This window comes from Lactuca virosa, chromosome 6 (genome assembly GCF_052849685.1).
Source record: "Lactuca virosa cultivar CGN04683 chromosome 6, Lactuca_virosa_CGN04683_v6, whole genome shotgun sequence".
NCBI classification, from domain to species: Eukaryota; Viridiplantae; Streptophyta; class Magnoliopsida; order Asterales; family Asteraceae; genus Lactuca; species Lactuca virosa.
In genome coordinates, this window is record NC_136431.1 from 103,271,388 (window position 1) to 103,286,167 (window position 14,780).

General features: G+C 40.2%; 1 pseudogene; it reads left to right on the forward strand.

The window, feature by feature from the left end:
• Nucleotides 1–1,828: 1,828 nt before the first annotated feature.
• Nucleotides 1,829–14,431, forward strand: LOC145121808 (nuclear pore complex protein NUP62-like; annotated as a pseudogene).
• The last annotated feature ends 349 nt before the right edge of the window (nucleotides 14,432–14,780 follow it).

Consider the following 14,780-nt stretch of genomic DNA (forward strand, 5'->3'; position numbering starts at 1 on the left):
TTTTATTCATATATAACTCGCGGGTAGAAGTTATTTAAACGATTGAGATTATGCAGTTATAATAGATGTATATATATTATCATATAATTCAAAATAATCAATACATTATATAAATTTAGTATACGAATTATTAAATCAAATTTAACAACAACGTTATTGTTATATTAAAATAAACATATATTTGTAAAGACTTCAACTGTATAGGTGTTTCTGCGCAACGCGTGGGCATTCGCCTAGTATATATATATATATATATATATATATATATATATATATATATATATATATATATATAGGGTTAGGTTATTTTGTTTCTTACATTTATTGTGTGCTAGAATGCACCAATAGAAATTTAGTAAATTAAATAATTATTTAATTAAATAAATATAGATATTAAATGATTTCCATAATTATATGTATATTAAATAATATTCATAATTATAATTCTCTTTTTATGGAAATTAATTAAATTTGACATTAATGTCAGCAATAACATTCTTTCAGAATCAATTCGCATCTAGGTTTTTATATATGAATTTGTATTTTGTTTTAGGACTCACTCACTTAAAATACAATAAAGTTGCATGGAATATGAAGAACAAGAGTGTATTCTACTAGAATACACTCTCATTCTGCTGGAATACACTCTCATTCTTCTAGATATGAATTCATTCTGAAAGAATATTATTGTTGACATTAATGACGAATTTAATTAGTTTCCATAAAAATGAGTTATAAGTATGGATAACATTTAATATACATATAATTAATACTAAATTCCTATTGGTGCATTCTAGCACACAATAGATGTGAGAAACATTTGAACCTGCCTCTATATATATATATATATATATATATATATATATATATATATATATATATATATATATATATATATATATCAACCAATCATCTTCTTTCTTTTTTCTTCCCTTACCTTTTTCCCACTCCTATCATACAGTTTCAAAGGTAGCAAAGTGAGAAAAAATTTGAGTAAGCTTTTTGATGACTTGGATTATGGTAAACACTACACCACACCCCATAATCTTATTGGACCCGATAAGAGTTACAAATATCCCTATATTTTTTTATAACTTCATATATAATTATAAATAATAAATAATAACGATGTCAACCAGTTTTTTGGACCGTTCCAGTCGTTTGAACCATTAACCGGTAAGACAACCGGTCCGGTTTTCAAAACATCATGTATGATGAATTAAATTGTAAAATTAAAAATTTTGTGATTATTGTTTTTGTGATTATTTTGTAAATTATATCATATAAAAATGAAAAAAAAAATAACCGGTCACATAAATTAAGTTTTTTGTTTGTGTTGTATTTTCACTAATTAAACTGATGGCCAGCTAATCATATATGTATTTGTTACTTGAAATTTGGGTATATATTTTTAATAAACATTCTTACCTAATTACATAAAATGTAATTTGAGAAAATACATAGAAAGACATCTTAACCATATAATATGTACGACAGTTATTCTAATTAGAGGAGTTCCGTAATAAACCTAATGTGTGCCAATTAAATGCAACCAAAAAGTCATAATTATCTCGTATCCTAATAAATAAGAGCTTTCTTGCCACATGGCAATTTCTAAGCCCCTCCTAATCATTTTTTCCCGCTCGACTCTGTAAAGTGAAATACCAACACTGCCCTTCTCCTTAGCCCTTATCCTTACGTTTCAATTACGATTACGATAAACTCCATTTTACCTCTGATACTTCTCCTATGTTTCTTCTTCTCATGTATACTAGGGCTTATGTTGAATTGTGATTACTCCCTCATCAATGGTGAAGAGGACGCCCATATGCCGGCATCCGGCGCCACTATTTCCGTTCGGGTAAACATCGATCTTCTTTGCGCAACTTTACTCATCTAGGTTAAGTTGTTACTCCCACATCTTGATCCGGCCAGACACACCGACGACGACGTTCTACCTCTGGCCACAGGGTTCGATTTCTGATTTCAACTTCGATTTTTGACTTTGCATGTTCGATTTTTCAAGCTTTATCTTCGATTCCAACTTGATTAGGTTTATTGAATACAGTTTCAACTTTCATCTTCAACCTATCTGAATACTTGGATTATGAGATTGCTTTGAATGGCCTTCCGAAATAGAAGAACAACCTTGTAAAAAATTTTATTGCTAAAATTGTAATTTTTTTTTGCTGAAATTGGCACTGATTATTGCTGAGATGCAAAAATAAAGTATGTTAACAGCCTATAATATTAATGTTAGAAAGATGTAAGTAGGTTGTTGTATTGTGAAATTTGAGCATATCATTACATTTATTTTGGGTTGGGTTTCTTCTTTTGTTTAAAGATCATCAAGGAGTGGAATGTGGAGCTCTAGGAAAAAACCGGAAAGTTCTGGAAGCAAGCTAATGCAATTGCTGACCGGGACAAGATGTAAGTAGGTTGTTGTACCCACTCTTTTTTATTCTTAAAGTTAAAGTCAAGAGTGGAAATGAAAAAATAGCTCTTTGTTTTGCCATCCACCTTTTTTTATTTATTTTTTGATTTTGAATTTTGTTTATAAACAAAACAAACATGCAGAAGTTGCTAAAGTTGTTGAGACCCGATCAAACCTTGATCGTGTAACACTCTAATTTTTCAAAACAATTTTTCATTTCAAAACATACTTTCATTCACACGACAAACATAAAAACATAGTGTGTTCACTGTAACATCATAAAACATGTCCCAAGATCTCAATATCAAAAACTCCATAAGTGTGTACGGATCATGCCGGCGCCTTCCTGCGATCCTCGCTAGTACCTGAAACACATCACATAACAACTGTAAGCATAAATGCTTAGTGAGTTCCCCAAATATACCACATACAACACATACGCCTTTCCAGGCCATAACTCTGTGGGATCTTCCGATCCATATGTATCAGGGGACTTCCGTCCCAAATCCCGGTAGACCTTCGGTCCTACCCGTATCGACCTTCCGGTCCGTAACATCTTGACCTTCCGGTCCATAACATACATAACATACATAACACATACATATCACATAACAACATACAGCTCATACAACTCATAGTACATAAGACCTTCCGGTCAACTCATACATCTCATAGCATATAAGACCTTCCGGTCACACATAGGTACCCATCCAGGTACAGTATAGTGAGAAGACTCACCTCGTATGATGTCTAGTAACTCACTTGCTCGATATCCCTGAATCTCGAAACAACGACCTAGCCCCGCCTAATCACATAAAGTAATCATTTCAAATCATTAACGGCTCTCAAGGCTATACTAAAATCCCTTTCTACAATCCCACAGAAGGGTAAAAGACCATTTTACCCCTCCCTGACTCAAAAGTCCACATGTTGACCAAAACCCTAAAAGTCAACAAAAGTCAACAGCAAGCAGTACGCGGGGCGTACCAACTCCTGTACGCAGGGCGTACTCTAGCAATCCAGAATCGGGGGAACGCGACCCCCTACGCGGCACGTACTGGGATTACGCCCAGCGTAAATCCCAGTTTCCTTATTTCTTCATTTTAGGTCTTAAACAGTTAAGATATAAGCTCATATTTCAGATCTGGCCATTCTAATACCTCTTAATCTGTAAAGTCGAAACCTTTAAGCCTTTGCATGGCTGTAAAGGTTCCTACACCCTCTAACACCTTTCCTTTCTCCTCCAAAAGTCTAGATCTCATGCATGGCTCAACATTTACGTCCAAGATTGCATTTTTATGAACATACAACTCATATAGTCCTGAAATATGATAGATCTAGGCCAGTGGAGACTATTTGCTCATAAAGTCTCCATCTTGGGACCAAAAACCCTAGAAATTGGTCCAAGAAGCACACACACAAATAACAAGGCAAGTTTTGAGCTTTATACCTCAGGAAGAAGCTCCAACCTCTGTAGAACTCAGATCTACTCTTGTCCATCAACTTCTAGCTCCTACAATGGCCTCCTCTTCTCTTTCACCACCTTGAAATGACACTTTGAAGCTTAGAACACTCACACACAAGCTAGGGACGAAGGGAATACTCTCTTAGGGTTTCTTTCTGTGAAATGGTGGCTGAGGGACAAGGCCATCTCATTCCTTTTATAGTCCTCAAGTCATATTAGGGTTTTGCATCTGGGCCGGTTACGCCCGACGTAACCTTGGGTACGCCCAGTGTCCCCGGATGAATCCGCGTACAAATTAAGCGCGCGAGTACGCGCAGCGTACTCCTCAATACACCCAGCGTACTCACAAGCCTAGCATTTCCTTTTTAAGGGCCAAACTTGACAACTTGGAAAAGAAGAAGGGTATAAGAGATATACCTGAATTTCGGGATGTTACAATTCTCCCCCACTAGAACCAGACTTTGCCCTCGAAGTCTCATACCGAAAACAACTCCGGATGCTGCTCCCGCATCTCCGACTCTGTTTCCCACGTCAGCTCGGACCCCTTCCGATGTTGCCACTGGACCTGCACCAACGGCACCTCCTTGTTCCTCAGAACCTTGATCTTCCGATCCCGAATCGCAATTGGTCTCTCAGCATAATTCAGGCTCGCATCCACCTGAATATACTCCAGCGGCACTACCGCCGACTCGTCGGCTATACACTTCCTCAAATGAGACACGTGGAAGGTATCATGAATTTGGCTCAACTCCGCAGGTAGCTCCAATCGATATGATACTCTGCCTACCCTCGCAGCCACCCTGAACGGACCAATGTATAGGGGCCTCAGCTTGCCCCTCTTCCTGAATCGGATCACTCCTTTCCAAGGAGATACCTTCAGGAGTATGAAGTCTCCTACCTGGAACTCAAGCTCGGATCGTCGCCTATCCGCGTAACTCTTCTGACGACTCTGAGCCGTTAGTAACCTCTGCCTGACCTACTGTATCTGCTCTGTCGTACGAAGCAGTATCTCAGTGCTACCCATCACGCGCTGCCCTACCTCTCCCCAGCAAATGGGGTCCAGCATCTCCTCCCGTATAGCAACTCGAAGGGAGGCATGCCTATACTCGAATGGTGACTGTTGTTATAATAAAACTCAGCCAATGGCAGGTACGTGTCCCAACTTCCCCCGAAGTCCAACAGACACGCTCGAAACATGTCCTCGAGCGTGTGAATCGTCCGCTCACTCTGTCCGTCTTTCTGGGGGTGGTAAGCGGTACTGAAATGCAACCTTGTGCCCAACTCCTCGTGAAACTTCTTCCAGAACCTGGAAGTGAAACGTACATCTCGATCTGACACAATCGAGATCGGCACCCCATGTCGCGATACCACCTCCCTCACATACAACTCTGCCAGCTTCTCAGCAGAAGAGCTCTCACTGATAGCAAGAAAATGCGCACTCTTTGTCAGCCGGTCAACGATTACCCAAATTGTGTCAACACCCCTTGCGGTCCTCGGCAATTTGGTGATGAAATCCATACAAATATGTTCCCATTTCCACTAGGGAACCTCAAGTGGCTGCAACTGGCCGTGCGGACGCTGATGCTTAGCCTTAACCCTGCGGCAGGTCAAGCACCTCTCAACAACCCACGCTACATCCCTCTTCATGCAGGGCCACCAGTAATCTCTCTTCAGGTCCAAATACATCTTAGTGGCCCCGGGATGGATCGAGAACCTCGACCTGTGCGCCTCCTCCATCAAAACGGTACGTGCCCCGCCTGTATACGGCACCCAAACCCGACCCTGAAATGTCATAAGACCACGGCTATCGGTAACGAACTTCGGCGCCTGCCCGATCACCCGCTCCCTCTTGCGGCTCTCCGGTCTCACGGCCTCTGCCTGGGCATCCCGAATGGTGTCTAACACCGGAGTCATCACTGAAAATCTCAAGAAAACATCTCGTATCGGGGCATTCTCCGCCCTACGGCTCAGGGCATCAGCTACAACGTTAGCTTTGCTCGGGTGGTACATGATCTCACAATCGTAATCCTTCACCACGTCCAACCATCTCCTCTGACGCATGTTCAGGTTGGGCTGATCCATAAAATACTTCAAGCTCTTGTGGTCCGTGTATATGGTACACCGAACCCCACACTGGTAGTGACGCCAGATCTTGAGGGCGAACACCACTGCCCCCAACTCCAGATCGTGGGTGGGATACCCCGTCTCATGAGGCTTCAGCTGCCTCGATGCATACGCTATCACATGCCCCCTCTGCATAAGCACTGCACCCAACCCCGATATCGTTGCGTCACAATACACCACAAAATCTCCATCCCTTCCGGGAGGGCTAACACAGGGGCTTCGTAAAATCTCTGGCGAAGTGTCTCAAATGAGGTTTGCTGCTCCAGACCCCATGAAAAAGCAACACACTTCCGGGTCAATCTGGTGAGAGGCACGACAATCTTGGAGAAATCTCTGATAAATCTCCGATAGTAGCCGGCCAATCCCAGAAAACTACTGATCTCGGTGGGAGATCTCGGCACCTCCCAACTCATAACCGCCTCAATCTTGGCCGGATCGACCAATATCCCCTTCTGATTAACGAGATGCCCCAAGAACTGGACCTCTCGCAACCAGAAATCACACTTGGAGAATTTGGCATAAAGCCTCTCCGTCCTCAATACCCCGAGAATCTCTCTCAGATGATCCTCGTGCTGCTCTCTAGATCTAGAATACACTAAGATATCGTCGATGAACACGATCACCAAACGATCCAACATCGGTCTACACACCCTGTTCATGAGATCCATGAACGATGCTGGCGCATTGGTGAGCCCGAAAGGAATCACCACAAACTCGTAATGCCCATAACGAGTCATGAACGCTGTCTTCTGGATATCCTCATCACGCACTCTCATCTGGTGATATCTAGACCTCAGATCAATCTTGGAAAACCAAGACGCTCCCTGCAACTGATCGAACAAATCATCGATCCTCAGTAATGGATAACGGTTCTTGACCGTCAACTTGTTCAACTCTCGGTAATCAATACACATCTGGTGTGAACCATCCTTTTTCTTGACAAAAAGGATCGGCGCTCCCCATGGCGAGCTACTCGGTCGAATAAACCCTTTCCCCAACAGCTCCTGTAGCTGCGAGGATAACTCCTGCATCTCTGGCAGCGCAAGGCGATAAGGAGCCTTGGCGATAGGCGCTGCCCCCGGAACCAAATCAATGCGGAACTCTACCTGCCTCTCGGGAGGCACACCCGGCAACTCCTCGGGAAAAACATCCGGGAACTCGCACACTATCGCAACGTCATCCACCGAACTTGGCCTCCTAGCGGCCTCTCGTGTGTCCATCACATAGGCTACAAACCCGCTGCAGCCCTGCTGTAAACTCTGTCTTGCTCTGGCAGCCGAACAGAATGATGAACCACATCGGGTACCCTCACCGTACACCGTAAGTACTCCCCCACTGGGATCTCGTATCGTCACCAACTGTCGCTCGCAGTCTATCACAGCCCCAAATCGGCTCAACCAATCCATGCCCACTATGACACACACGTCCCCCATCGCTATCGGGACCAGATCTATCGGAAACTCAACACCGAAGATCTTGAGTACATATCCTCGTATCACCGCCGTAGCATATACCGCTCACTCATCAGCTATGGAAACTCGCAGAGGTCGACTCATCGCCTCTCGTCTGCTACTGATGTGCCGACTAAACGTTATCGACACAAAAGATCGATTCGCACCCGATTCAAATAACACTAAGGCAAGTACAACACTCACAAGAAAGGTACCTACGCATATCATCATATAAGCATAATATCTCAACTCAACATAAATAAATAAATAAATACATACCAGCCACAACATCAGGTGCTGCGCGGACCTCCTCCGTTGTCAACTGGAAAGCTCTCCCGCGAGCCCTCGGTGCCTCGGCCTTTGTTGGCCGAATCCCGGTAACCCTAGCAGCAGGTGCAGATCCCTATGCTGATCCCTGATGTAGTTGCGGACACTCGGCCTTCCGATGGCCAGTATGGTTGCAATGAAAGCAAACCATAAATCCCTTGGGTCAATCTTTGGCGATATGCCCCTCCTTTCCACACTTGTAGCAAGCACCCGATCGACAAACCCCATCATGTCCCTTGGCCCTTCTGGCCTCCAGATCTCGTATCCGCGGACTTGGTCTGCTTGGCTGCCGGCTGAGACTGTGCCGGCCGCCGATCCATCCTCTGAGACTCGGCCTCCTCCCTGGCCTGAGTCTCCAACTCAATCTCCCTCTTCCGGGCATTTGCCTGGAGCTCAGCAAATGTCCGGTAAGTCGAGTTCGACACGAACTCCCGAATGTCTCTCCTCAGAACGCCCAAATACCGGCTCATACGTGCCTGCTCAGTAGACACCTGCTCAGGGCAAAACATCGTCCTCTCATGAAACTTCCGGGTAACCACGGTAACCGAATCAATACCCTGTTTGAGGGTCAAGAACTCCTGAACCAACCGTTCCCTCTCTACAGGGGGAACATACTCATCTCTGAACATAGTGGTGAACCTCTCCCAGATCACCGCTGAAATCTCTGCAAGAGTGAAGCTCGCCGTCACGAACTTCCACCAATCCTTCGCTCCCAAGCGAAGCTGGTTCAACGCGAACCGTACCCTCAGATGCTCCGGACATGAACACGTGTAGAAGCATCCCTCGATGTCATAAATCCATCTCATCGCAGCGATCGGATCCTGCGTCCCATCAAACTCTCGTGGCTTCGTGTTGCTGAACTCCCGAAGCAACAACGAGTCACCTCCCTGAGGTCTGGCAGCGGCCACAGCTGCAGTAGCTGCAGCAGCAACAACCTTAGTCACCGCGGCGTACCGCTCATCGAAAGTCTCAATCAGTGTGGTCTTGATAGAACCAAACATCTCCGGAATCTCGGCCCTGATCGCCGCTGCCACCTCGTCGTGGATCATCTGACGAAGCTCCTCGTCACTCACGCCGCTCGACTCAGGTCTGTGACGTGTCCCAACCATGATGTCTCTGTAACACAACATAAAATATATCAGAGACTCGCTCGAGCAACCTCACACTCGATAGCTCAACCCCACTTGTTCCCTGGTACCCAAAAGATTCTTACTTAGGGTATGCACTGCTCCGGTGTCTTCAGTAGTACGGGCCCTATACTACCGTCCACACCGCATCAGTATTCACTCTAATTCCTCCTCCTTGGATCCCAAATCACAAGTACTCTATATCTCACTGGCATAGGCTACCCTTCGGTAGACCTCTCATCAGCTCCTCACTGCTACCTATTCGCTCTCAAGCATCACATAGCAGCAAAATCCTTCCTAGGCTAAGGCATCACAAATCAGGCCACTCTAGTCCTAATATGAATACCTAGCCTACTCTAGCATGCATATCATATCATAACATATCTCATAACACATAATGTAAGGGTATTTTTGGGAAATCACCGTTCAGGCGCTGGCCGATCGTACACACTGCTTCCTTCTGCCTTTCTCAAAATCTTTTACTCTTTTTAGAAAAATTGTTTATTTTATGAAAAACTTTCTCAATTCCTCAAACCAAGGCTCTGATACCAACTTGTAACACTCTAATTTTTCAAAACAATTTTTCATTTCAAAACATACTTTCATTCACACGACAAACATAAAAACATAGTGTGTTCACTGTAACATCATAAAACATGTCCCAAGATCTCAATATCAAAAACTCCATAAGTGTGTACGGATCATGCCGGCGCCTTCCCGCGATCCTCGCTAGTACCTGAAACACATCACATAACAACTGTAAGCATAAATGCTTAGTGAGTTCCCCAAATATACCACATACAACACCTACGCCTTTCCAGGCCATAACTCTCTGGGATCTTCCGATCCATGTGTCTCAGGGGACTTCCGTCCCAAACTTGACAACTTGAAAAAGAAGAAGGGTATAACAGATGTACCTAAATTTCGGGATGTTACAGATCGCCAGCTTGAACTTATCGAGACTCATCAACAAGAGGTATTTTGAATATTATGATACTGATTCAGTGGGTGGTAGTTGTTGTAAATTGGTATATAATAATAATAATTAAATAAATTGTTGTTGTTAGTTGACAAACAATGTGTGGAAGAAGAAGTTGAGCGAATATACAAAGATGAACATGGCTTACTTCTTGATGACGAAGCAGCTTCAACTAGAGATGCAATGTAAGTTTATGGAGTCGAGGGCATTTATGTCTTTTGTACAATACAAACAAGGTGCTTCTTATTGTTTTCATTTGCTAAATTTCAGGTATGAGCAGGATGAATTCATAGAGAGAGAAATGGAACAAATGATCGAACAAATAAAGTTTGTTATTCAGACTCTTAATGCCAATCCGGTTATTTATCTTTATTATTTTTTTTGGCAATGCAAAAAGCATCTTTGAAAAGTAAAAAAAAAATGTTTAATTTGAATATGTTTATGTTGGATATAATAATAGGCAGGACACGTTGAAGCAAGTGATGGTATGGGTATGGCCCCACTGGATGTGGTGGTTCGGATCCTTAACAATCAACTCAGTTCATTAATGTGGATCGACGAAAAGGTTGTATTATATATTTAATTTTGTAATTACAAAAATAATAATTTACTTTGAAAATCATAAATATAATAACTGAATTATAAATTATAAATAATATAAACATCTTGCTGGTTTCACAAACACCCTTTTGAATCCAATCCTTTTTTATTATTTTTTGACAAAATTACAAAAATGGTCCCTGAGGTATGCAATTTTTTGAGGTTTTAGTCCAAACCACGACATTTTTGGATTGGTGGTCATTTTGAGGTATTTTCGTTGTGGTTTTGATCCTTTGCTAAACTGAAATGACTAATATGTCCTCCTGATATTTTTTTAATCTTTTTTCTATTTAATTTAATGATTTATTAAATTAAAATATAGGTCTCTCTCTCTCTCTCTCTCTCTCTCTCTCTCTCTTCTTATTACCCATAGTCAAATCTAATCGTTTATGAAATCATGAAAATAATTTATTTTATGGGTTTAATTAGAACTTTGTGTGTATCATTGTTGTTTCTGGGTTTAGATCTGATTCACAATGAAAGCCATCTGGAAAGGAAATCTTCTCCTGGCTGCGTATCTCACCTCTATCCGTAGATATATCTAATGCAAAAATTAGCCTTAGAGTGCATTTAGGATCCATGGGATGAAAAACCAATTCTTGTATCGGTACTGATGTCGTTAACCAGCTCTAGATTCATGGGGGATAATTGGTACTCCATATGACCTGCAGCCAGGAAGAGGATGAGGAGTGTGGACGCCACCCCTTAATCATTGGGTCAGATCTGTAACAAAAATCTATACATGTTTACGAATAAAACATATGTCGAGGTTTGATCAGAGATTGCAGAATCATAAATAGCGTTCATCCAAACCACTAGTCCTGAATCATTTATCCCCCTGAATCGCAATATGAAGGCGACAAGCTGGGTATCCAATTCTCTTCTCAATTTGGGACCAATGCAAATCACAAATCACTTCATCCAAATCATTAGTCCTGAATCATAACTTGTCTTTGTAAGCAAGTTTCCAAATCAATTTAAATCATTACAAATCATATATAAGAAACTCAGAACATTTATTAATCGATACTTTGTATTCCAATTCGTCAGTTTTCAACTGTTCTGAACAAAATCAAGTTCGAATCAACCAGGAATACTTGATTGAAATCTTAAATCGCTTCGGTCACAAAATGATTTTAAGAACTGAGATTCAAGAGATAAACCGAAGAAGAAATCGTGATTAGATAATCCATTTTGAATGAAAGCGTGAACAAAATATCCATGGAAATTGACTTTTTGATCCAACAAAAAGTTCAATTTCAAGAACCAATTTGTGGATGGATGTTAGATATAAGTAACAGATCGTACAAGTTTTGATCTATGTGGGCCGGGTTTGAAACGAGATCAGGTGGGGTTCACTCTGTGTGTGAGAGAGAGGGTCCTATTTTTATTTTTTATATATAAATACTTATAGGAAAAAAAATAGAAAATAAATATAATAGGGGCAATTTAGTCTTTTCAGTTTACCGAAGGATCAAAATCACAAGCAAACTACCTCAAAAGGACCACCAATCCAAAAAAGTCGTGGTTTGGACTATAACCAAAAGAATTGTATACCACAGGGACCATTTTTGCAATTTTGTCTTATTTTTTTAGTTTCCTATCAATTTTGGTCCTGTCAAAATTTTATAAGACAAAATTGCAAGAATGGTCCCTGTGGTATGTCAAAACTAGCAAATTTTGTCCAAAATAGGTTTGGCTCGCAAGGATGGTCCAATAGTTTCGTTTTGTTGCGAGTTTAGTCTAAAAATTTTAAAACTTTTTATAATGACGGATCTGCCCTTGGTATTTTCCCTTTTTTAATTTTTTTATTACAGAAATAAAAAAATAAAAAAAGAAAATCTCTCTCTCTCTCTCTCTCTACACAAAACACATCTTATTCGTTATGAGAAGAGGGTTTTGGTAAAGAGGGCGAATGAGGCTTCTCACGAAGATGTTTCTGGTGAAGATGCTTCCGGCGAAGGTGCTTCCGGTGAAGAGGGTTCCGTCAAACGAGGCTTCTGGCGGATTATCGTCATCGCTGCTATCCTTCTTCCCAAACGCCGATGGTTGTGAGGGTTTTCAGATCTGGTTCATCGTTGTTTTATCGTGGAGGCAAGATTAGGGTTTCGTTGGTTCGTGCTTCTTTTCCTCCGACTAATACAAGGGCGACTAGATTATGTTTTAGGGTAGCGGTTGTAATACGGTTCTTATACCCAAATTTTTGCGAATCTTGAGGTGTACCTACCATCGTTACCTCCATACAGGCGACGATTCTGTATATGTAGTGTCTTTGGCTCCAATGATGTTTCAGGTGACGTTGAAGCCAAAACGGAAACGAGAAGGGTTTTTTGGGAGGTGCAATTTTACTAAAACAAGATTAGGTGCAGCTCCGCTTGTAATCATCTCATGTATTCCCCACTCCAACTAATTGTTCTTGTTACAAATCTGATTGTTCTTGTGGGTTTAAAAATCTGGTTGTTCTTGATTTTGAAGTTGAAGATCAGGAAAAAAAATATGTTTGAATTCATCATACGATGGTGGTAGTTCTTGAGTTTCATTTTGAAATTGTAGATGCAGATTTATATGATAGTGGTGGAAAAAATATGTTTGAATTCATTGGATGGTGTTGGTGGTGACCGGCGGTCACGGTGGCAATGGCTATTGTTGGTGACCAGCATTGGTGGTAGCGGTAGTGCTCGTGACAGACGGCGGTGGTGATAACATAATCAATAGTTGTATGCTAGAGAGGGTGGAGGGGTGGGGTAGGGATAGTGGTAGTATTATTTTTGTTTAATTATGTAAATTGTAAAATGTATTTATATAAATTAAAAAAAAACTGAAAAAAAAACAAAAAAGTAAGGGCAAAAACGTCATTATAAAAAAGTTTAAATCGACTTGGACCAAATCCGCAACAAAATGGAAAGTTTGGACTAAACTCGCAACAAAACGAAACTATTGGACCATCTTTGTGAGTCAAACCCATTTTGGATCAAAGTTGCTAGTTTTGCCATACCACATGGACCATTCTTGCAATTTTGTCATTTTATAATGACCACAGGGACCAAATTTGTTATTTACCCTAATATGTGTTATTAGTTTTCTGTAAATTAACCTTTAGAAAATTTTGAATTTTTAGTCATGGATCATGCTCAAATGATTAAAGAAACGTAAATATATTATGCAAATATTGTTATTATATTATTATTGTTATTATATATCATTTAAATTCAAATCCCTTTAAAATCGGTATCTAATATCAATATATTTGTTATCAATTCTCCAACTTACTCTAACACAATTATAGGGATTACACGGATATTTATACTTTGTAATTAGGGATTTAATTTTTGAATTCCTTAATCATTACCTTTTTTATGGAGATATCCATAAAAAAATATATCTGTTATAATTTGAAGTTCTCTTTTTCCCCGAGTGTACGGTTTACTTCTACAAAAAATTGTCTCCATCCCTTCCTTTCATCGTGAACAACAAATAAGATAACATCAACGTTAGTTTTTATTTACGCTATAATTTTGTATTATGTTCATCTTTTTCCTTCTATCAGTTCATCTGCATCATTTGTATCTTATTCTGCAATGACATCAACATTTGATTTTACAGAAGTGTTGGCATCTACTTTGTTTAAAAAGGTCACTATATTTAGAACTCAAACACATCAAATGTCACAGTACCTGAAAACTAACCCTACGGTTAATTGTGTTGTTATAGTGATGTAGTTTGCTAAACTTAACATTTGGGATGGTTTGTAGTCTATATATATATATATATATATATATATATATATATATATATATATATATATATATATATATATATATATATATATATATATATATATATATATCTTTTTATTTGAATTTACTTTTATTGACTAATTTATTTTTACAGGAATTGGTGAAGCCAAAAGTTACTTTGAGGTAACCACATTGTTCATTAATTCTGACATTGTCGAAATTAATGAAAATCCCAAATTTAGAGTTCATGTTCTTTGTTTATCGATCTATTATTCTAGTTTGGCCAATTTTTGTAAATAACCCACAAAAAAGCATGAGTGTATATGGATGGACCATCTTCCAGCATCAATTCCACGGATAACCTACATTGAGAATTGTCCTATAAAATTGTGTACTAAAAACAAATACAAAATTAATTAGCCAGATTTAAAATACAAAGTTTTCAGGTTGCCTTAGTTGAGGACACAGCTGGAAAATGGCAACCCATGGTGTTGGTGGCAATTTTATTGATACTGGGGACATAAAAACACCAGTCA